Below are 25,392 nucleotides of genomic sequence, written 5' to 3' on the forward strand. Positions count from 1 at the left end.
AAACGCCTCCCCGAATCCATCAATAGGGACATATGCGTATTAATCCGAGCGCGCAGTAGCAAATATGTATATAAGCTTTATGTATTACTAGCTTTTGCCCGCGGCTTCGCCCACGTGAATTTCATAGTAAAATTTCAGTAATTTTTTTATCGCGTACTCTGTAAGACTGATACATGATTCAAATTTTCGCATTTTTTCTCATCAGTTCAATTTCCTGATTCCCGCTGCGAGTCTCATCCCGCAAACTTCTCTAATCCAGCTTCCTGCTATGTAACGTAAAGTAGATATTCCGTACCGTTTCCTACATAAAGTGCCATCATATTTCTTGCAATGTGTCCCGTCCTGATTTCCACGACGTGTCTCCTTCCCATTTTCCGCTTTCTGCAACGCGTGCCGTCTCATTTTCAGGTTTTTTATTAACCACAAACGTTAATGAAACATTTTATGTATTTACAATTACTGTTATTTACTACAAAAAGTGAGTGTGCCAAGTTTCAACTTTTTATCTTGAAAATTGTATTAAGTCCCATTCAATCTTTCACCCCCCTTTTGAAAAGCTTTTGGGTTAATTTTCAGAAAAATCTGAAACACGTAAAAATTTGGATTTTGGTTGTTTACAACAAAGTAATGAATACTTTATTGTAAACAACCAAAATCCAAATTTTGAAGTCACTAACTTCAACGATGTAGAACTTTCATATTTACAGTTTTTCACCCCTTCGAAGTAGAATTTACATTACATCAATTACACCTACACTCACCCGACATGCCAAATTTCAGCTTCCCGCCCAGCAGTTTCGGGTGTACGTTGTCTGTCAGTCAGTCAGTCACTCAGTAACGGAAGAGTTTTATACTGATATATTGATACATACTGCGCCCAAAATGGTATGCACAATTTGTATTATTTTACTAATATTGCTATAGTACTACTATTGTTTTTATGGGCAATAAATATATTTTTGGTATTGTATTGTAAATTTAGTTTTAATAAAGAAAGAAAGTAGACATAGAAAGTCGTTCTGACAATTGATGACAATTTTTGTATGAATACAATGAATATAAAAAAATTACCTCGTGCACGTAAGTAAGCCTCAAGTAAAACTCTTACGTTTTCGTTAGGGGCTATGGGTAGAGATTTAAAAGTTTTAGTGGCGCCATCTACTGTTTTATTTCGGAAGTACAATATTTATATCATTTTGTCTGAGTGAAACTATAGCGTGTTTTAAACTACAATATAATATGTTCAAAACTACAATATAACAAAATTAAGTTGAAAAAAGGTATCTATCCTTCTAATTATATATATATCAGACTTTCATCGATAAAAAAAATTGTTTATATTCTGTTTACACCTTTCTACAAAATTTTAAAGTAAATCGGCTCCGTGGATTGTTCGGCTCCTCATTTTCCGGGATGAAATGTCTATAAAATGTTAACGCGGGATTCCGAGGTATTTTTATCCATAATTAGTTTTTCAATTATCCTACGGGAACCTGACTATTTACCGGGATGAAATGTATCTAAGATGTTAACCCGGTATATAAGGTACCTACATACCAAATTTCAAGCAAATCGGTCTAGTAGATTTCGAGTGATGCGCGTTCAGACAGACAGACACACAAACAGACAGACAGATAAAAATATCCAAAACGATATTTTCGTCATTATTTCATTGTTCATAGTTGCGGCGAAGCAGCGCGTTGTCGTTCCGCTGTTTTACATAGGCTTTGATAATGCTGTGCGTCGACGTACTTCGAAACTCCATAAATGTTGCGTCGTTTTTCTTTGATCCGTCGACAGACGTCAACGCAACGGAGGACAACGGAACATTGGAGCCGGGCCCTTATTGCAATATTTTACACCACCCTGCATCCGTAACTGTTCAGAAAATTACCGAAAACTTGGTCATTGCATGTGTACAGCAAGCATAGTAGTTCCAAGCACGTAATAGACAAAGATAGCCACTTGTCGGCAATATATGGCGCACAAGCGCAATTTTCGAGTTCAGCGGTTCTCAAAGTTTTCTCAGTTGAGCTTTGGAGTTCTCAAAGTTTTCTCCGCACGGTAAAACAGACGAAAATATTAGTCATAATCATATTTAATAATATCTACTAATAAGCCTTTTGTTTTGCCTACGTTTAACAATGTCAACTATTCTATCAGTACACATATAATATTTTAATTCTATATGCTTCAATTTAGAACTCCGCAAATGTAAAGCTTCCAAATCTTCGTGAAAGTTTGAGAGTCGCTGCTCTAGGTATAATACTACTACAAACTATAACTTTATTTCAGATTACTCGAATGAGAGCCCCGTTGCATACTAATTGTAACTGAAATTCACAGTGGAACAGTATACATGGTGAGATAATAAAGTGCTATTAGCGTAATGGCCATGATTTATATAGGATGCTTCTTAACTCGCAGATTAAACAAACATTTGCATTCACACCAACCTGGTGTAAATAACTTAATCGCGAATCTAATCCCCGTTTAAATGGTTTATGAAAATTTAAAATATTACGCCCGTGTCTCATTTTCGGACGATATTTGTACATGTTAAACCATCGGGAGGGTTGATTTTAATCACGGAAATACTTAAAAAAGTAGAGGATTTCTTAAATATCGTTCTAGACACAAAATTTGGATTATAGAACTTTTATATAACGTTAATAAATCGATTAATAAGGACATTTTTTATGAAGAATAAATAAATGTATATTATTATATAGATTAATACATTTCACGATATTTATAGTTTATCTACGATGCCCAAATACGAAAACTAATGTATAATCTATGTTTACATCTGTCATCATTTCAGTTCGCACCAACGTAAGTACAGTGTTTTAGTTCTAATAAATGTGCCAACGGAACATGAAGCAAATAGAGAGAAGGAGCTATATGTTAATTGCCATTTGTCTAACAGTTGTAGTTCTAAACACGATACGAGGTGTGGGGTTTGATGCAGCGCCACTCGGTCCGACGCCCAAATGGATCCATGAAAATTGAAACATACTCCTTTCTGTGATATCTGTACAAAAGCGATCGCGCTAAATTTTCACCAGATTCTTATCTTTCTATTCTTTCTTGTCTATGGAATGGATAGGTAGAAATAGTTATAAATATGACGATACAGTACAGTCAACACCACACCAAGCTACCTACACATATTCATTGCAAATTCTTTCATATAATCGCTACATAGAAATACACGCTTTCTTGTTGTTGACATGCAGTTGACTGTACAATCTTAAAAACCAGCAAAACATCCTGAAAAGATACACCGAAACATGAAACTACTTTTAGGACAGAAATGGAAGATAATGCCACAAGAGACATAAGTAAATCTCGGTTTTTAACAACTTTTAGAAGATATATAATCTGAAAACTTACAATACGGATATGAAACAAGTTGTGAACGTCGTTGAACGTATGAAAATTAAAAACTTTATTAGTTTGCTCATAACAAGGACACATGATAAACAAGACAATGTTTATTTATTTTACAGAAATGACATTTATTGCATTTGGTTCAAAAGCAACCCAAAGGCAACCGCATATTTCTATTTCCATACCTACTAACATTACTTATAAATGCGAAAGTGTGTTTGTTTTTCCTTCTTTCTCGTCAAAACGGAGCAAGGAATTAATGTTATTTGATGTATGGAAATAGTTGATAATATAATGAAGGAAAAATAAACAAATACACATTTTTATTTATTATATTAGTAGATATATGTATATGTAGTATGGGAAACAAAGAGAATACAATTTCACACAGGTATATATGATTTGTGTATCCATGGTTAGATGTAAAATAACCAACTAATTCGATTGTGGTTTCTATTCCGAGAATATTGAATGTTGGGGTGATCCGCTTTCCTTCCACGCACGCATTAGCGAGCTCAGTGCTTCCAAATATTGTTGGAAGTGTTCGTGTTGAAATATGGATGCGGCAATAAAAATAACGGACAAGTTCGAGTCGGGACCCTCGGTGAGGGTTCGGAACAAGTATTCAACTTATATTCCATATTTTATATTGAGATTCCACAAGAATATTATTCCTCTCTACATTTAATCACGTCATAAAATCTCAGTAGCTTTACCAATGATGTTTTTTAAGACTTTGTAGATTAGAAATTTATATGTACATATACTAAAGTACTATTTTATAAAATTTATTTTCGTTTATAGACATGTTATTACATATTTAAAGTATATATACACTTTCGAAACACCACCGCGAAATTAGTTGTGATTTAGACTGATAACATGATAGTGATACGTCTAGGTGAAATTATGTTACAAAGATTATTGTTAATGTTATATGTTACAAAGATATTATTGTTTTAATGAAGGCGAGTAAATTGATCATAAATCATGGGTTTATTATGTACATTGCAGTTACTCACGAGGAAGATAAAGTTTTATGCTCCGCTGTAATGTCGATGGTTCGTTACGCGATTGGTTTGGGAACCCTAAAAAAGCAAATATCGCCCTGGCCCGCGGAAGGAGAGGGATATTCTAGTCACGTGCCTCGGTATCACAGGCTCAAAATGCTTGCTCTAAACTGTTAGTGCTTATGAGTGTTGCAAAACTACATAGAGGTTTTCTTTTGTCGAGCCGTCTGCGCGGGAATCTTAATGAAGCGGAAAATTGAAGCAGTTTTCTTTACTTACTGTTTTCGAATTTTAACTTTGTATGTAAATATAAAGTACCTAAGCCTTGCCCGCGGCTTCGCTCGCCGTAATTACCCATTGCTTATCAATACAAATAATAAAATTGAAGAAAGGTCAAATTTGTACATTGGATATATTTTTTTTATTCTTCATGGAATATACTTAGTTATTGATATAAATGACGAAAATATAGTTTTGGAAATTTTTGTATGTCTGTCAGTCTGATTGTCTGTCTGTCTGTCTGAACGCGCATGACTCGAAATCTACTAGACCAATTTGCTTGAAATTTGGTATGTAGATACCTTATATACCGGGTTAACATCTTATAGACATTTCATCCCGGAAAATGAGACAATTAACCCTCAACCCCTTCATAAGGGGGGTGAAAGTATGTATGGGACTTAATACAATTTTCAAGATACAAAGCTGAAAATTGGCAGTAATAGTTAATACAAAAAATTGAAGTAGAGATGAGAAAAAATGCGAATTTGAATCATATATGTTTACCAGTCTTACAGAGTACGCGATAAAATTACTGAAATTTTGCTATGAAATTCACGCGGGCGAAGCCGCAGGCAAAATCTAGTTTCAAATAAAATTATAGTAAGCTAGCGTATACTTTAATATGTGCAATTTGCATGAAAATTGGTTCAGTACACAAAACGTTAAGGGGTAAGTCAAACAATTTAATAGGTGACACAAAATTTACTCTCTTACTAAACTATTTCTTTTTTCAAATAATACTGTGAAAGTCAAAGTCAAAATGTAAGAAAAAAGTAGTAAAACGAGACAGAATCATAGGCAAAGCAAAACGGTTGAAAGTTGAAAAAACTTCATAGCATTTTCCTTCCTCGGACCGTCCGTAGAGGAATCATGAACCGCCAAAGTTGTAGCCGTTTTCCTTATTGGATATATCGTCGGGGCTTGGAATGTGAAAAATTTTAATAATTTAAAATTTCATGCCCGCGGGTTTATCTTCACACCTTGGGGATTTCGCAAGTGACCTTTTCAGAATGATGACGTAAATTTTTATGTATTCGGTAGTGATATGAAGATAAAACCGTTTTCATAGTTTCAAAGGTAATTTTTTCTCGGTAATATCATACTGGTCAACAATATTTTGTTATTTTGAATTTGTTTTCTGGTTTTCGTAATTATGTACAAGGTAGGTAGGTGCGTATAATATACGACTAATACATGTATAAAATCAAATTCTAAGTTATATTCTACCCGTGTATATACATAATAATCGGCCCGGTAGATTTAATGTGAAAGAGTAACAAACACGTACAAATATTATAAATGCAACAGAATGTTGCATTTATGATATTAGTGGGATTTCGGCAAAAAAATCTAACTTGTATGCATATTAACAACATAAATATGTATCTAATTTTTAGTTAATTAAATAGCATAATAACAAACATCAATATTACAATAATATTATAAACACTATGCTCCATAAGACACAAAATAAGTTTAATCGTTATAACTGCCCCCAATGATCCCACGACCTCCAAAACTTTTGCAGAACATCTTCTATAAAACTCTTCAAAAGTCGTAGCGCTGGCAATGGGTTCATAAATGCTAGAAATTTTATTATAAACTGGTTATTAAATATGACCTCCCAAATGTTCTCAGCGTGCGTAAAGCGGTGACCCAGTTGAGTTACAAATGCTAAAATATGGAGTGACGTAGCGCGACGAGACAATTACGTGATGACTGCGATGTTGTCGCGTGTTATCTGCGTCCATCGCGTCGTGATTGATCCGAAACGCAGCTAGGACGCTAGGTAAATTCAATAATAATTTCAGAGGATTTCGTTGCGTGTTTAATTCAACTTCATTTTTCCAGGTAAGGCTATCTAAGCATTCAATATTTCATTTAATTTTTTTTCATTATTATAACATTTCACCAAATATATATTACAAGCAAAGGTAAAAGCTTCATATATTTTTCTTAAAATATGTGATGATGGCAAGTTTTTTTTGGCATTTATTATATCAAACAATTACTAATTACATCTCAATATACGATCTTAAACTACGAGGAGTTCAGAGTTTTTAGCAGAATTGACACAGTAGTACCACAGCTGTAGCAGGTATACTCTTTCATGCAGTCATATCGAATTGCTTGTGGCTATAATAATTTCTGCCAATATAATACTTTCATCGCATTTGGCCGGAGATTTTCTTGGCGAAATGTCATATAAAGCTTTTTGAAAAGGATTTTTCATACGCTGAGCCGGTCTAGACCGGATCAAATTTTCATATTTGTATAAAGTACCTATACTGTGATTTTATGTCAGTAACATACAATTATTATTAATTTCGCGTCAACAGCCGAAGGAGACCTGAGACCAGAGTAACTGACATTACTTACAATTTAGATATTTCTACGTGTTCCTGAGAAAATGGGTCTTGATAGGCAAATGGACAAAGAAATGATCATATTGGTAATGATCCATTATTACCTTTTATGGTAACTAAGGAATCCATCAAAAACATAATATATCGTAAAGTTACTAGGGCAATATTATAAAGGTTCGGTTGCTCCAGTAGTTTTGACATTAACCTGCGCACAACAATGCAAAGTGCGACATCATATATGCCAAAGTCTTTTAGTTAACGTCAAAGTTGACCGGAGCAAATCTAAGGTGAGCAATCTCAACAAAAGATGTCTCATCATTTGATTGCCTTGTTGCAATTTCCACGATAATGTTTTCCTTGATACACGTCAGCCTCAATTTCGTATGGAAATTAGGTTCTTGATAGACTTTCTTGTGTCTCGTCGCTTTAGTGTTATTACGTTATGTTCTTATACGGTTATAGCAGACATATCTGCTTACGAAAGATGAAGTTTCATGAGTAAACAAACGAATGTATTTCAAAGAGATCGATTTGAAATGTTCATGTCTTTTCCTAACTTCGTTCAATAGTAAGTATATATATACTTATAGGAAAGTAAATAAAATTATTCGTAAAACCGAAGAGGCAATCGAGTTTGCGTCAGACTATTAGTAATTAACACTCGCTTAGAGAGTTTGTGTGGTTGTTTCCAACTAGTTGTCGTGCGCATACTGTCTTCCTGTGCTCAGTTTCCGGCACGCCTTGGTCTCACTTCTCTACTTCTCTGTCCGGGGACGTGGGAGTGTCTTCTATTAAATTTGCAAACAGCTGAAACCTGACTAAAGATAAATTTCCGAGACAATCATGTCATCTTTCGGTACTCGAAAAAATAATAAAATCTTCACCTTTGTATTCGAAATTCTCGAGTTGTGAATCGCACTTTCTTTCGAGTTATATTTACTTAGTGCTTTAAACGACACCTGCCTACGATATATGATAATAAAATACAATATTTAAGACGTGTCATAACAACCACCATCGCATCGCAGGGTAGTTGTATTTAAAAAAAAAACATGTTTTCTGCCAGTATTCATTAAAAATACTTCTTTTAAAAATAGAAGACTCGTTGGTGTCGAAGTCGACTCGAAGTGTCGTTGGCCTATATTATGTCACACGATGGAATTGTGTTTGCCTAACTGACGTTTGTTTGTAGCGAGGATAATATTGACTTCGACCGGGTTATAATTTATTTAACTCTTAAATAATAAATGGAGTTTCACTCAATTTTACAGGCAGATTTTTGTTCGACTTCAATTACGTACTTTCACTTGAAGTTCACATATGGAATAAAAGAGCCTGCTCTGTCTATATTATAAGAATAAATATTATTGAATTTCCCATAGTCGCAAAGTAACATATGTTCGATTCTATTTTATAGAAAGCTTTTTTAAAATTCTGTCACATGAGTTAAGTTAAACAAAAGTATATCTCAATACGTTTGGGCGGTAAAATAACCAAATATAGAAATATGGAAATTTTATTATTTTTACACTTGTGAAATAAATTCAAAAGCGCAATATTAACATAAGTATACGTACATATAATTAAACAATATTGTGAAGACGAAACTTTGATGACAGAAATAATGAACGTCTGAACTTGTTTGTGTTAACAAAACATAATTTATTAGTGTAATGGCATCGCGTCAAAAGTTTAATGAAGAAGTTTATTTTAAGATTTGAAAACAAATCTAATTATATAACTTATTGAAAATTCATTTAAAATATACATACGTATTTTAAAAAACTTTTCATATTGATTTACATTTAAATTGAATTTTAAATATGAAATAACTTCTTATCAATCACTACAACTCTAATTGTATCAAAAGTAAGTTAATTGTTAGTTTCTACGATACTTTATTAACTAATAAAAAATTACTAATAGCAATAGCTGTTTTTGTTCTTCAAAAGTTGACTCGATCAGGATAATTGAGATCATACCGGACTAAGTAAAAAAAAATCACCCTTTCACAGAACACTTTTTCTATATGATATCGGTACCTCTAATATTCATTTTTCATTAATCTCGTAGAAGAAAATTATTTTCACTCAGTTCCCCATCAGCCATAAAACAATTACAGCGAATTATTTCCATAGAATTTACGGAATTTACTTAAAAGTTCCTTTAAAAATTTAATACGTCATCTGCGCTCAGACAGCTTTGAGGAAGTATAATGTCCAGTAATAATTCAATTATAAGTTCACAAAGGATTTTTGGAATAGTAGGTGGATCATATTAATTCTTACTATCTAAATAAATCACAGAGATACATCACAAGGTCTATATAACTCACAGAGATTTGTGTGAAAATTCAAATTCCTATTAAAAAAATATAATGACGGGTTTGCTGCATAGAAAAAAGAAATATGTTTGCAATGACTGTGGCAGCGTAAACTTACTATAAATACAAGAGTATCTCATTACATAATTACATAAAGTTTGGAATTGTATGTGGTATATACTCTCTTCTTATATAATAATATAGCGTATATGAGAAGAGTGTTAGGTAAACGATCTGATAAAACTTATTGATCGTGAAAACTCGACGCGTTGCGTACATTTAGAATTTGCATTCAAGTTTGTTATCGATAAAAGTGAGAGTGATCTTGATCTTCAAAGTTGGTAAACTAAAATTTATTTATGCAATAAAAGTTTAATAAAATAACTGAACTAACAAAAAAATAAATCTATTTTGAAGTTTTAAATGAAATCCTATACTAAAACCAATATTTGTAAATAGACTCAAAAATTTTAAATATACGATACCTACACGATTTAGTAGTTATGTAACGTCTATAAGTCATGTAAATAATTGATACTATAATATTTATAAATAATGGATTTATTTTATATATTACCTTCTTGTATGTTTATTATATTCATGTTCAATTTTAGTTTTCTCGTAACGAATTCACTTCAATTCAAAGATAAGGTACGGTAAGGTTAAGGTCAAAGGTAAGATAGGTAAGGTTTCACACAATGTACAAGCAAAATAGATGCTCCTAAAGAGAGGGTAGTCAGCGAATGTAGTGCAAGCAGACTCAAAGACGTTATTGAAAGATTTATTAGACGTGTATTGGATGTTGAGCGTGCCTGTGAGATAGTAATTGTACTGTACAATGTTAGCGCCGGTTTATTAGTTAGATTATACAACTTCATTAGCTGATATTATCACATGAAATTTAGCGTTTTAATTCGTAAAAATAAAGTTTGAGGTGTATATTAGCATGAAATTACATTAAATATGTCTACTTTGTTAAATATTTAGAACTTGACAGTAAAAATGCACTTCGTCGCTCTTCTCGCAGTCTGCATCATAAGTTCAAAAAAATGTTCGAAGACCTGAGCGCGCAAGCTTGACACTGGACTTGAGATGAATCGTTCGAAGATAATAGTGATGACAAATAGCATTACAAGTAAATAGCATTAGAAGTAGGGTCGACATCAATGGTCAGGAAATACATTTCGTCAAGGAATATTTGTATCTGAGATAGATAGCATCCTTCGATAACAGGCAAGGATTAGAAAATCGATCGTCATATCGACAACGCTTGGAAGAGCTTCTAATCCATGAAGGCACAAATGAAGGGTGATCTTCCATTATCTCTCAAGCGTAAGCTCCTAGACATGTATATCCTGCCCATTCTAACCTACGATGCACAAACTTTGTCTCTTACGGAAATTCTAAAGTTCAGACTCAAGATTTGCCAACGGTCAATGGGACGGAATATTCTAGGCGTTCGACGAACAGATAGGTTACTAACACAGAGCAATGTTTCAAAACCCGAATTATCGAGCAGTCACACCGTGGGAACCAGTGTGGCGTCGGCAACGAGGGCGACCAAGAACGAGGAGGCGCGACGACATCCAGCCCTATCAGGCAGAATGACGAGACACCGCATTGGATCGGGAAATGTGGAGGCAGAAAGGGGAGGCCTTTGCCCAACAGCGGGACACAATAGGCTAAAAAAGTATAAATGTAAAAGTGTGTTTTTATTTGTCTTTGAATTGAAGTGATTTTTTAGTGTGAACACAGTAAAGTTGGAGTCTGATGTTTGCTTTTTTAGCTGTAGACAACATTATTATTAAATGTATATCAACATCACAATATGTATATCAGCAAAGTACTAAATAAAGCTAACTAAATAAGTCATAACTAAAGCGGTAATAAAATCAAATATCTCTCATAATAACAAACAAAAAATTATTTCACAATGATGCCTTATAACAAAGTACTATGGTGACCAAACATACTTTAGTTTAAAGCCGTAGCTTTTTAATACGAAATATATGATCAATCATTACTTCCATTCTGGCGTAAATAATTTTAATCTGAATTTAGTCAGAACTTTACGACTGTTATCAGAAGCAATTATTACGTATTTTAATTAAAATAAGTTGTGTTTGGGAACACACGAAAACCTGTATATTAAAATTGGAAATACGCAAAAAGTTATCTGAAAATATATTTTCCCATCAAACACGTCATACAAGTTGACACGAACTTATTCGCGACGTATTGTATGATTTTCCCTATCTGAGGCGGATGTCATATCACCGCATTATAAGTCGCTTCCGTAGTTTATGACAGATTCATGTGCTAGTTCCATTCGCAAAATAAATGTCATTTGAAAGCTATACATATTAGCGGAAGCAAACTTATTATCAATACATATAATAAAACAGTAAAAAAATCTGTACATTCAATAAATTTACATAAAAATAAAATTAGGCGATAGAGTCACAGCAGAGTAACAAAGTAAGAATTTGAGAAAAAAAATCTGTCTGTTGGTCTGTTTGTAATCTTCGGAACTACTGGACGGATTTGAATGAAACTTTTTTGTTATATAGCTATTAAGCCTGGGCAACATACAGGGTATAAATTATTTTGAAAACTGGAACACCTCATGGAGAACAATGATGGTACAGCTAAACTATACGAAATTTTGAAATGACGCCTTAACAAATGTTGTTCAGTTTGATGAGCATTTCTGTTGAGATATAGAAAACGAAGATCTGGAACACTTGATGTAGACCCATGATGGTGCAGCTAAACTATAGGGAACATAGAAATGACGACTTAACAAATATTGTTCAGTCTGATGAGCAGTTTCTGTTCAGATATAAAAATCGAAGATCTGGAACACCTGATGTAGACCTATGATGGTACAGTTAAACTATAGGGAATATAGAAATGACGACTTAACAAAAATTATTCAATCTGATGAGCATTTCTTTAGAGGTATAAAAATCGAAGATTTGAAACACCCGAAGACGAGTCATAATAGTTCAGCTAAACTATAGAATACTTTTTCAGTCTGATTAGCATTTCTGTATGTATGTCGTTACATTTGTCTGTGCAATTAAATTTGTCTAATAATATTGACTCCTTACTAACAATTGTTCGGCCATGCGAAAGAAGTCGCAGGCATCTGCTAGTTCATAATAATAATAATGTATAAAATACTAGATGCTCCCAGGGGTGCTCCCGTAACAATTTCGGGATAAACATTACACTTGTGTTTATTCCAGGTTAATTCTACAAGTGTACCAAATTTCATAATAATGGATAAAAGTTTTTTGTTGCATCCTGTATTTGTAATAACCTCTACAATATGTCTACATAGCATGTGATAAAAATACTATGTATAATATTCTTTCATATGTTATTTTCTTACATTGGTCGGGTTAACGCCCCGACACATAAAAACATAAATGTAAAGTCAATTCGGTCCTTATTAAGCTGACTTCAGATTAGTCGAGTATTTTATGGAACGTGTCGTTGCTTAAGTAAATGCTAATGACAAGTGTTATCTTTGTATTGTCTACGCAACAATATTATGGAAACGAATACAAATATCAGGTATAAATAACATCATGTCGTTATATGGGGTCGACAATGGCAGTGGTTACGGGGCCCAAAGGCCTCGTCTTATTGGAAACGAAGTAGTGACAATTTACTATGTAATAGCTATTGTAAATGTGTAAAGAGTTATATTTATTTCAAGTAAAAGTTATAGTAAAAGCCTACTTAAACATTGATAATTTAGAAGATTGTTTAGAACTACAAGGAGACCTTGATAGGCTGGTGCCTTTTTGCATTAAAATAAACTACATCTTAATATTTCCAAATGTAAAAGTATTACTTTTGTTAAAAAACTTAATATTATCAATACAGACTTTGCAATGTTCCTTTGTATAAAGTATCTCAAATAAAATATTTGGGCGTGTTGATGGACTCAAAACTGCATTTTGAAGCTCATATTGACCACATAATTAATAAGGCTTACCAACTATATGGTTTCGTCATAAGAACGTGTGTCCCATTTAGACTTTCCTCTTCCTATTTAATCCTGTTCAAATCCCTTATAAGATCCCAACTTGAATACGCAACAGTCATTTGGAATCCTTTTTACGACAGATATAGTGATCTTATTGAAAGAGTTCAGCGTAAGTTCCTTCGAGTTAATTATAAATGTAATCATAATAAATCTTCTTATGATTCTTTACTAAACAAATTTGGTTTAGATACATTAAAGAAGAGAAGAACGATATTGGATGAAGTCTATCTATATAAAATAAGTCGTAATACGTTTGATATTATTGAATTAACAAACCAACTGTTTTATAGAGTGAGGAGATTGGGCCGAGCCTGTAATGATTTAACATCCTTTTAATTTGAACCTAAATTTTGTAGAACTAATACGTACCCTTTGCACCGCCTCATGCCATCGTACAATGACCATTTCACGGGTGTAGATATATTTGTTATCACTGCCTGTATTTAAAAAAGTTATCATGAGTGTAAGTATTTTTGAAATCTAATTTAGTTTTTTTTTGTAGTCTTATTCACGTAAATACACTTTGACTACTTATGTTATGTTCAATGTATGGATGTGTGTTAGCTTTGTTTTGTGAGTTACAATTACTCTGTAATACATTTATGCAATTTGAGGATAATGTTGCTGGTTGTACAAGTAGTCACATATTTAATTAAGATTATCTAAAGTAATCTTCTGTATAATTGGTTTTTGTCCTAAATAAATAAAATAAAATAAAAATAAAAGTAGTTATTAAAGTCGAACGTTACGAACACATACATACTGATTAACGTTAGGTCGATTTGTGAGCCAAATCTTTCAATAAATTTGGCAAATGTCCAATTCGATGGTAGGAATTTTGCGGGAAATATAATATCGCGGCTTTTAAAAATGTTAGGTTTGGATAATAATCATTTGGAAGCAAACCAACCAAGTGAAAAACGTAGATACTTTGGTTGGGCGATCAATAATGGCGGGGAACTTGTCTCTTTTTTTCTTTAAGTCCATAGATAAAAGAAAAATATTAAGTATTTATTTTATCTATATTTTCGCCACATACATAAAAGAAATATATCTTCGCAGTATATGTAAATTATTAAAGTTTATTTTTGTTTTTTGTTTAAGTAAACAAGTGCAATAGTAGCGTGGTTAATGAGGCAGAGTGGTACGTACTCAATACGCTTGGTATTTTATCTTAGACTTTTTATCGAACGTGTCTACTCTCAAACATTAAATTGCTGTTTTGATAACGGATTTAGATAGCGACAAATCTAATATTCATTATTGCGTAGCAACTGAACTTATAACTTAATTTCCAGTAAACTACTCAAAGGTTTGTTAAATTTATAACAATAATTTTAATCAATTTCGAATGATATATCACTTAATCACGTTAAAAATTTTCCTAAAAATTTACTTAAACGAAATCTACAGAACTTCCAAATCGCAGGTGAAGAAGAAACGGCGAATCAAACTCTAACACAGCCTTTTCAAAGACGTCAATTCCCAAATATGGGTCTTACATTATTAAGTGGACGAATGTACATTATTCATAACATCATATCTCTATTGAAAATGTGAAATTGTGTGCAATTTTGATGACAATACATTAATCACAGGGCTGAAGGAGTTGGGAAGTAGATGGGAGGATCTTCAAAGGGTAATAATTAAATCTTGAGTTTGGGCTGATTTAATTTATTTTGATGTGTCCTGCAAGTAGTAGGTATATTACAATCGGTGACAAGGGTCTGCGCTGCTGGTATTTAAATAAGCGCTCTTTGAAGGCTTGTATCCGCTAGATACGGCGAGACTATTCGTGGTCTAGAGGTTTAGAAAATGGTCTTTGAATTACAGTTGTATTGAAAATATTATGTAACCAGTCAAATATAAACGTTTGAATATTAAATACCAACTGCTATTATTCTACAATAGAAGTTCTGAAATGATATTAATAAATATAATTATTTTTAATAAAAAAAATTGCCAGTGTATTTTAGTCTCTCTGTCTTTACAATTTTATCGTTGTTCAGCTACTTCCACGTCGGCTCTTAGGCTTTCTTTTCTAAAACATATTTTACTAATTTACCTAAAACATATCTAACTAAGGGTCTTTTAGGTGGACCCAGTTTATATATTATTTCCAGTAACGAGGCAGTCCGTTAACATTGAATTTATGTTATCATTCGAACTAAAGTCTATCATTAAGCTTGTATAATTTGCTGGATTAACATCAAAGGTTTTTCAAGACATTTTCAAGAAACCGCGAACAGTAACATCTAATTTGAACATTACTGTACCACATATTAATGAGACAAAACGAAAATTAAAGGGACAAAAAATACTGTGTTGTAAAATTTTCTTAGGTATGTTGCAATAAAGATTTTAACTTTGAATTTCTTCAGTTATATGTAGGCGGCCTTACATACACGGTAGGTCAATGCAGACGTTGGCCGCCCTTAAAGAGTCTAGATAACTGAGTTGTGATTGTCAAAAAGTATGAAAAATTGAAAATAATATACGTGAAATAATAACATTCTATGTTATTTATTGACCACTCCGGAATCCTCCACATTGGTGACCCGGTGACGTAACACGATGGATAAGGAATATAAAGATGCCGAAGACGACGTACAACGGCATACCGGAGGAAATTCCTTGGAATCGAACCTCAACACATTAGTACGTGTACCACCATTTTGGCCTGAAGAGCCGGATATATATATGGTTTGCGCAGGTGGAAGGTCAATTCGCAATTTCGGAAATAACAAACGATGCAACGAAATTCAATTGTGTAATTAGTCAGATAGACAACAAATATTCAAGTTAAGGATATTATAATTAACCCTCCTAAAACGAAGAATTACGAAAAATTAAAATCAGAACTTGTAAAAAGACTGACAGCATCGAACGAGAATAAGTTGAAACAGTTATTGACGCATGAACAACTAGGCGACAGAAAGCCGTCGAGGCGCCATTTGAAGAGCCACACTGGATTGGACGTTCCAGATGATTTTTTGCGGACAATTTGGATGAGTCGCTTGCCACATGAAATTCAGACTGTGCTCGTTGGACAACTAACTTCCACAAATTTGAATGACTTGGCAGATTTAGCTGACCGCATAAATGATCTGACCTCTACGCTTCCAAATGTTGCATGTACGAGTATGTCCCTGCCCACCCGCAGCCCATTAAGTGAGGTAGAAGTTCTGAGAAGGGAAGTCGCAAAACTCCGTCGACGATTGGAAGAAGTAATCGCAGGTGGTCGCCGAGCTCAGCGACAATCCAGAAGGCTGCGTAGAAGCAGGTCTCGGTCAACGCAGCGATCGCAGTTAAACTACGGCAGATTCCCTATGTGCTGGTACCACGCTAAATTCGGTGATAAAGCTATTGTGTTAAGCCATGATCACAAGACGAGAAACAGCGCGGGCAGTCGCTAATGGTGACTGACTATTGCCCGTCTTCCAATCGCCTATTTATAACTAACCGTTCGTCGAAGACACAATTCCTGGTCGACCCCGGCAGCGACCTTTGTGTCTTCCCCAAAGCGGCGTTGCATGATAGTCGAGCTAGGACAGACTTTATCTGCTGCAAACCGGTCGGAAATATATGTTTTAATTTAGATTTTGGATTACGCCATACATACAGGTGGCGTTTAATTGTAGCTGATGTAACAAAGCCCATTATTGGATTAGATATTTTAAATTTTTAGTTCAACAGTGAATTGCAGGAACCAAAAATTAATAGATAACACTACCTCAATTTCTTTTATTGCCACTTTAGCAATAGAAGAAATTGAGGAATTTATTATATCAAATATCTAATAACCGGTCAAGTAAGTGTAGGTCACTCACAGTGTAGGGTGTAAGTAAACTACGAAATAGTTTAATACAACAGCTAAAAAAGTGCGACTTGGATTAACTGACCGACAGTTTCATATCATACTACAGTTGTTCGAAGATTTATTGTAGAACTATCCTTTATTATTATTTATGGCTTCGCCCGCAAAAAATTCTCACGGGAATAGTTAATTATTTTTACGGGATGAAAGGTAGCCTGTGTCCTTACTCATACTTCAAACTACAAAAAAATCCAAATTTCAAGAAGATCAAGAAGATTGGTTGAGTAGATAGAGCGTGAAAAGGTAACAAACAAACTTAATCCTAATTAATATTATAAATGCGAAAGATCGCATTTATAATATTAATTAGGATTAGGATTACTTAGGATACGGATTAGTTAGGATACAGTTGGTCGACTATAACACGTATACTTATACAGCCAACTTGAGTGTGGTAGTTACTCGTATCCTCACACCTCGGAGCCCAATGTGTCGCTTTTTTCTACCTGCGTACTCTTAGGTTGTAGCGGGCAGCCCTGGTTTTCTCCTAGATACATACTACAACTTGGAGTTCATCAAAAATGCATGAAACCGTTTCAATTTCGGTCGAGGCCGGCAACGTACGTGCGACAGCACTGGCTGCGGTGACCACTGGTCAGGTGGGCCACACGCCTGTTTGCTTGCTCAGAAATATAAATAAGATAAAAGTGACCTTGTATCTTGATCGAATTCTTTAGTTTGAATATGGTTTTCTAACAGTTACCTAACAAGCGTGGAAGGTAAGTATAACACGAGTATGATCGTATATCGTATATAGATATCAGTGAAAGCAAGTCAAAGAAGTCAAAATTAGTCAAGAAATTTAACAGAACTGTACAGACAAAGCGTAACGATACCTATACAGAAGATGCTCATACGACTGAAATCTATATTTCCTATAGTTTAGCCGGACCATTATGACTCTTCTTCAAGTGCTCCAGATCTTCGACTTTATACATCAACAGAAATTGCTAATCAGACTGAACAACTTTTATTAGGGCGTCATTTCTATATTTCCTGTAGTTTAGCTGTGCCATCTTGGGTCTTCATAAGGAATTCCAGATGTTCGATTTTTTACCTCAACAGAAAATGCTCATCAGACTGAACAACTTTTGTTAAGGCGTAATTTCTATATTCCCCAGTTTTCAAAATAGTTTATACCCTATATTTTGCCCAGGCTATTAAGCCTGATATGATTTTTTTTGGTTATATAGCTATTAAGCTATATAACCAAAAAAAAAATCATTCAAATCGTTCCAGTAGTTCCAAAGATTAACGTGTACAAACAGACAAACAGACAGTACGTACTACGAAGTAACACAGAAAGAATTTGTCTGTTTTCTGTATGTCTGTCTGTTTGTCTGTTTGTACACGTTCTTCTTAACAAAATTATGCGAAAGAGAATTTTGTTTTAATGTAAATATAACGTACAAGATTTTTTGTCTACTGTTTTATTATATGTATTGATGATTACCATAGCAGGTACTTAACTAAATGAGAACTATAATTCTTTATTATTTTAAATAGAATTTGAACTCGAGGACCGAATCCTATTAATTTATTTGGCTTGCGTTCACGGTCAGACTGGTAAAAGGTAAATTGGTAAATTGGAACTTAATTTTGACCAACTCAATATGAGCGGGACTAAGGTAATGCCGGTATTTGGATATTTCATTCTGTAATGGCACTTCTGTGTATCTTGAATACGAGAACGTAATAGACGCGCCGAATGAAGCTGAAGGTAATATGTAGCTCTCGAATATCCGTCAGATCTGAGCTGTGATTTCTTATATTTTGTGTTACATTTTATGAGTAGATGGCAGACTTACTAGTTTAAAAGTAAAGTAGGTAATATTGTATAGACGACTCAATTAAATATGCTAATTGAAATAGAAACATAAACATTTTATTAGTAAAGGTGACATTTATATAAATATTCTTTATTATATCAGTGATACTAAATTATGGAAACTAGATTAATAAATTATGAGAACCTCTGATATTGTAGTAGAGTACAGTGAGCAATTGCTGTTCTATTAAATTACGTAACCAAATGCTGGTTGAATGTTATTGGATGGCAGCCACTCAAAATGACAAGAAGTATCAATACAGAGTCTTACTTAGCAGTTGCAAATCTCTACATCAAAGTGAATATTCACAGAAATTTGATAGATTTATTGATTACAAGACGATAGTTTGAAAGAGATTTTAACTTGAGTGTTAAACTGCGAAGTAATAATGAAATAACATACTTAGTATCTTTTTCATGGAAATACCTTTTACTGCAGAAATACTTGTTTATTAAATAAACTGGTTACGTTTTATTGCTTAAACTTTAAAGAGGATTAAAATTAAATTAACTATTAAAATTTTATTAACATTTGAATTCGTACTACAAGTGAAATAAAAACACCTTTAATTTTATACACAAGAAAAGGTATAAATATTTATGATTAGATTTAATGAGTTTTATTATAAAATTCATAGATAAACAGTGAAGGAGCATAAATTACACGGCGAATGGATCGTGTCTGTCTCAAATTATGGGTAATTAATCACAAAGCGCAATTACATTGATGTGTACAGCATCGTTCTAGTGCTGTCCTTTTGCTCGTACATACAAATATTATTATCTCTCTCTCTCTTGACTTAGCGTCCTTCCGCCGCCATTGAGCATCCGAGCCCAGAGTACATTTTCCTACTTTTCACTTTTATTTCATAAACGTCGTGAAGCGCATAGGATCAGTATTTGAAAGTAATAATGGGATAAAAAATTTTGGTATAAGCATCTTTACAGTGGATGAAACAGTTCGCTGCTAACGTCAACATGTGCAGAAAAAAGCACAGTACGCCATTTTATCTAAGTCAACGTTAAAGTTGACTGGTGCAATTCACTTGTCATCCCTGACGATTTCAAACTAGCATTTTAAATATAGTTATTTTTAAATGTAAAAGTGAATACAATTAATGACATTGCTATTACTCCTCGAATATTCATTATTTCTATTTGTAGACTGATAATTTTTAGAAGCATACCATACAAACACCGAAATACCAACTTCAAATAATATTTACTTACTTGAAATTTACATACGAAATTCAGTATGATATTCTATTACCATTATCTACGTATATTTGATTTTCCGGTAGCTTAAACAAATTTGTTTTACCGACCACTAACTGGAAAACATACATAAGAAGTTTAAATCGGATGTTGCACTTAAAATTTATTAATTTCATTTACCTATTGCAAGCTTTTATTTGCAATGTAAGTATTTATCTTCGGGTTCTTGTAACTCAATTTTGAAGCAGATATTTCCAACCATTTGAGCTGAAATTTTGTACACGCGTTTAGTTTGGATAACAATTAATTGTTGTGATAATCATAATCTTATAGTGCACCCAGGAATGGCTCACGACGAGGAAACTCCTCAAAGGTTTCCTGCTTCATTTTTTGTCACACATAGAATACAAATAGATCTATCTTAATTGCAATTTTTTTAAAAATCTTAGTATATATTAATATTTAGAAATTGGAAATACCTACCTAGTATTATTTGCTATATTAATATTTTTCCTATTAACATTATACATGCTAAAGTTTGTGACAATGTCTGTATGAATATCTGTTAATCTTTCACGCATAATCTACTTGACCGATTGTAATGAAATTTGGTACACGGATAGAATTTAACCTGGAATAACACATATACGGGTACTTTTCATCCCGAAATTCCTAAAGGAGCGAAGCCTCCGGGTTTAGGTAGTATAGAAAATATCTTTAGTTAAGCTAGTAAGCCAGTTAAGCGCTTATAAAATAGCTGATCAAATATTTGAGGTCACATAGCCTAGCAATTTATAGTAGAAGCTGGTCGTTCTTGCCGGATAGTACTCGATATAAATTACCACGGGCTACGTTCGCCAAATGTGCGGTTTGTTAAGTGTGGCTGGTTAAATATCTCTTTCTCAATTCCTGCATTTGTAAACCCAACAAATATATAGAACTAGCTGCGCTCCGGGGTTTCGCTCCCGTGGGAATTTCGGGATGAAAAGTACCCGTATATGTGTTGTTCCAGGTTAAATTCTATCCGTGTACCAAATTTCATTACAATCGGTCAAGTAGATTATGCGTGAAAGAGTAACAAATAAACAAACTTACTTTCGCATTTATAATATTAGTTGGGATCAGATTCAAACAATGTAAAAAATAAAAACGTAAAATCTCAGCATTGTTTGCAAAGCAAATAAATCATATTTTTGAGACAGATAAAATCTTGTGTCATAATTAGACGCATTTGAATATATTTTATTATAGTCATTTCTATTTCAAGTTTTTTTTAAATAATCGGTAAATCTGTAGTACCAAATTTATAATCTATACATTGCACATATATTGCTATGTCTGTCTACTATAATTTTCTTTCTAATTGATAGTTATATACGGAATTTATATGTGTTCTCAGAACTATATTATATTCTAGTATTCCACTAGGATTTGGTATATTATATAGAACATCTTGAGTATATCACATTTCAATACCTGTACCTACCTATTCATGACGTCGCGTTCTCAAAGAGCCTTCTCTGTGAAGAATGGCCCAAACCTGTCTTATTGAAGATGGTGGAAAACAATTAGAAATTATTGTGAAATGTCAGCAACAGTACCGAATAGATTTATTTGCAGCATTTACTTTTTAATAGGCAAAAGAATAGATTGCGTATTGAGTAAGACATTATTCATTTCATGTTTTGTCTTGTTGACGAAAAAATGTATTTTTTTTAATACAGCAAATTTCTCAATCTTTTAAAATGATGAGTGATGATGAAACGAAGACTTGTGGTTATAATACAAAACGTAAAGAATCATCTCATTCTGAAATAAAAAAATCACAATTCCAAAAATACAAGCCCTACACATCACGTAAATGGAATTTCCGGTATTTTCCTGATGAATAATGTATTTACGTTATGATGATTTGTTGATTTATTTACTTAGGAGCTTATACATAACTATCTTCGTATTAACAGATCGCAGATACGAAACTACAATGAGTACGATAAAAAAATACTTAGCGAATGTAACGAAATTTTTTACATTTTATGTTAAAGGTTCGCTGCTTTTTGTACCAGTAATTTAAAGGTTTTCAGCATAAAATATGTTATCATCATGCCACCAACTCAGCAATCAACAGTTTCCAGGTGAATAGGTACCTGAGTCTCAATCTAGCATAATATGTTGTGTCTAATGGATAGGGTTCTCGAACTTACATCAAGGCGGCACCGCGTTCGGGTTTTATATGGTACGGAAGCATACCCTAAATATTTCTGAAGGTTCCGTACGACCTCCTCGAATACTGAACCGCTCACTATTGGCCAGTGAGAGATACCTTCCCATACTATAAGCTAAATTTTCAAGGAGCCTGGCTTGAGTTCCTTAATCTAATACTTATAACACAGAATAAAAGTATAAAAATTAATCAAACTATTTCAGGCGTCTGTGAATATAATTATCTGTGTTATGATCACAAAGACAATACATGCCAACTAAATACTTTAAAAAAGAAGATAAATAATATTGGTCTTCTCAAAGAATAAATTAATTATAATGTTAGTACAATATTTTTATATCTACTATTGTCAGTGTAGTTGTACATGTCCAGTATCGTGTTGTCTTGCTTTTTTTGTGCTATACACAAGTACAGTCTCAAACAAAAGTGTGATGTAGCGCTGAACCTATTCCGCGCAAGTCCTACTCACTCTTGCCCGGTTGTTTACAGATAGAATGTGATAAACGCTCTTGAAATTTCAAGCATCTTCCCGTAGCCCTTTTGTTGGATAACTGCTATAGGGATTTCACGCTTTTATACATAGCTTTATACATCATTACCACCCATTGAACACTATCAAGATACGAAAGGTATACAAACAAATATGATTTAGCTTTAGTAAAGTCTATTTTTATTTCTGCTGAAATAAACATACGTATGGATGAATCACTAAACATGTCTAACATAAGTATTACAAAATCTAAAATGAGAAACTGTATGACAAACAAGGAAAATTGGACACTGTAACGTTATTACTTTGTTATTACAAATGTGTATTTCGGCCCGAGTTTGATAATATCCGATATGATTTATTATTTAATCTCTCTTGAGTTAGCCGGGATAATAAACTTGTGGGGATGACCCGTAATTCAACAATTACCTATCTGTTTCATATAGTTATCTTAGTTGAAAATCTATATACGAAATTTAATTAACCTCTTGCGGTAAAACTGGGCAGCTAAAATATTTTTTCTATTAAATTATAATTATATTATAATAACAACATATTTTGACAAGGGCCTTGTTACTCATCTCTCTCTTTCACCTAGTCTCCGAAGACACTCCCCGAAAATTTTTCATAGTCTAAAACTTTATTATAAATCTACTATCGAGTCAAAGTCACAGCATAATAATTTTAGGAATATCATCATTATTTTCTTGACAAGATAGACGTAGATGATAAATATATACACGAGCTTCATATTACACAGTACTGAACAAGACGCTAACTACACAAGGCGGTACGCTAACTAAGTAACAAAATCTGGTAAGTAGTAAAGACCTGAGAACGTTTCAGAACGTGTTTAAAACATCTACTTAATAAGAGCTATCGTATATGCGTACTAAGGATGAAGCGTAAATTTGAATGACATAAATTTTGCACTTTAAAGTTGAGTCAATATTAATTTGTATTCAAACCGTATTTAATAAGAAGGCATTTTTACAATACCTTAATCAGTCAAAATAGAACGAAGAGAGAGGATATATTTGAGCATGAACCTGACTAATAGCATCACAGGGTATTTCTGACTTCGCCACGAAATTTCATACAAAGTCGCAACTTTGAAACCGTCCAACTTACAAAGACTTCTTAAAGTTTGGCAAACCACACGTGGAGCCGTGTTTTCCTGTTTTACAGGCGTCTGTCTGTCTCTATGCGACTTTGAATGCTTCTTTCTTTTACATCATCGTATTCCTCATGGCTGAGGGTCGTGGTCATTACGTGGAATGAAACACACATACAACAACCTTCTTGGCATTATTAATGGAGTGGTTTGCTATTGCCTTCTCCATTTCACATACAAGTTAATAATAATCAACCAGTATGCAGATTTCCTCACGATGTTTTCCTTCACCGGAAGCAAGTGATGGTCTATGAAAACTACTATACATGAGTCAGATTAGTATACAAACTCATGTGGCACGAGTAGGATTCGAACCTGAGATCTTTCGATCCACAGGCGGGCGTCTCAACACCACCACCGCTTCACTTGCTTGGATGCTTCTTTACTAACTTAAAACAATTGTAGGGTTATTTAATGTTTAAGGTTCTGTATTTATAAGGAAAAATCGAAACTTATCAAAAGAGAGAAGATCACTTTATCAGGAGCGTTTAGAGATATCACGTTAAAACGTATATCAAATAGCTCTGTGGTAATTTCCCGTTGTGAAAATATCAAACTTGTATGTCAACAAAATCATGCGATATAACTGTTTATGTCTCTCAACTTTTGTATTTACATATCTAAATGTTGGAAAAATAAACACTTGGAGCGCGAGTCCAATCGGCACTTCGATCAATAGAGACTCCACTTGCCATCACAATAATGTTTTAGATATTTAGGTTACATACAGGTACTAAATAAAAATTAGTTTTCCGTGGAGGAAACCTGATACTGTGTAAACTATCTGTCTGTGTTGGCAATTATTACATCGACTCGACACTAGTAGCAAACGTGCTTTAATTATAATGACGTACGTGTCGCCCGATAAACACGGACCTTAATGAAGCAAATAGTGATATAAGACGCAGTGTATTACGATTTAAGCAGAATTATCGCAATTAACAAATTGGTTTTGGTAATTGTGCACACGGAATTTCCAATTGTTCGAGTGAAATTGAGCCGCTGATAAATTAGTTCGAGATTTGAACGTGACATGATAGTTATATTTATTACTAGCTGCGCCCCGGGGCTTTGCTACCGTGGGAATTTCGGGATAAAAAGTAGACTATGTGTTATTACAGGTCAAATTAAACTTTTTTTATCCCGTAAT

General features: G+C 33.5%; 1 protein-coding gene across 1 annotated transcript in view; it reads right to left on the reverse strand.

Moving 5' to 3' along the window:
- Positions 1 to 25,392, reverse strand: part of LOC128682762 (glutamate receptor 1-like) — a 146,669-nt gene that overhangs the window by 44,562 nt on the left and 76,715 nt on the right. The gene's annotated exons all lie outside the window — the stretch shown is intronic.

Source organism: Plodia interpunctella, chromosome Z, assembly GCF_027563975.2.
Source record: "Plodia interpunctella isolate USDA-ARS_2022_Savannah chromosome Z, ilPloInte3.2, whole genome shotgun sequence".
Lineage (NCBI taxonomy): Eukaryota > Metazoa > Arthropoda > Insecta > Lepidoptera > Pyralidae > Plodia > Plodia interpunctella.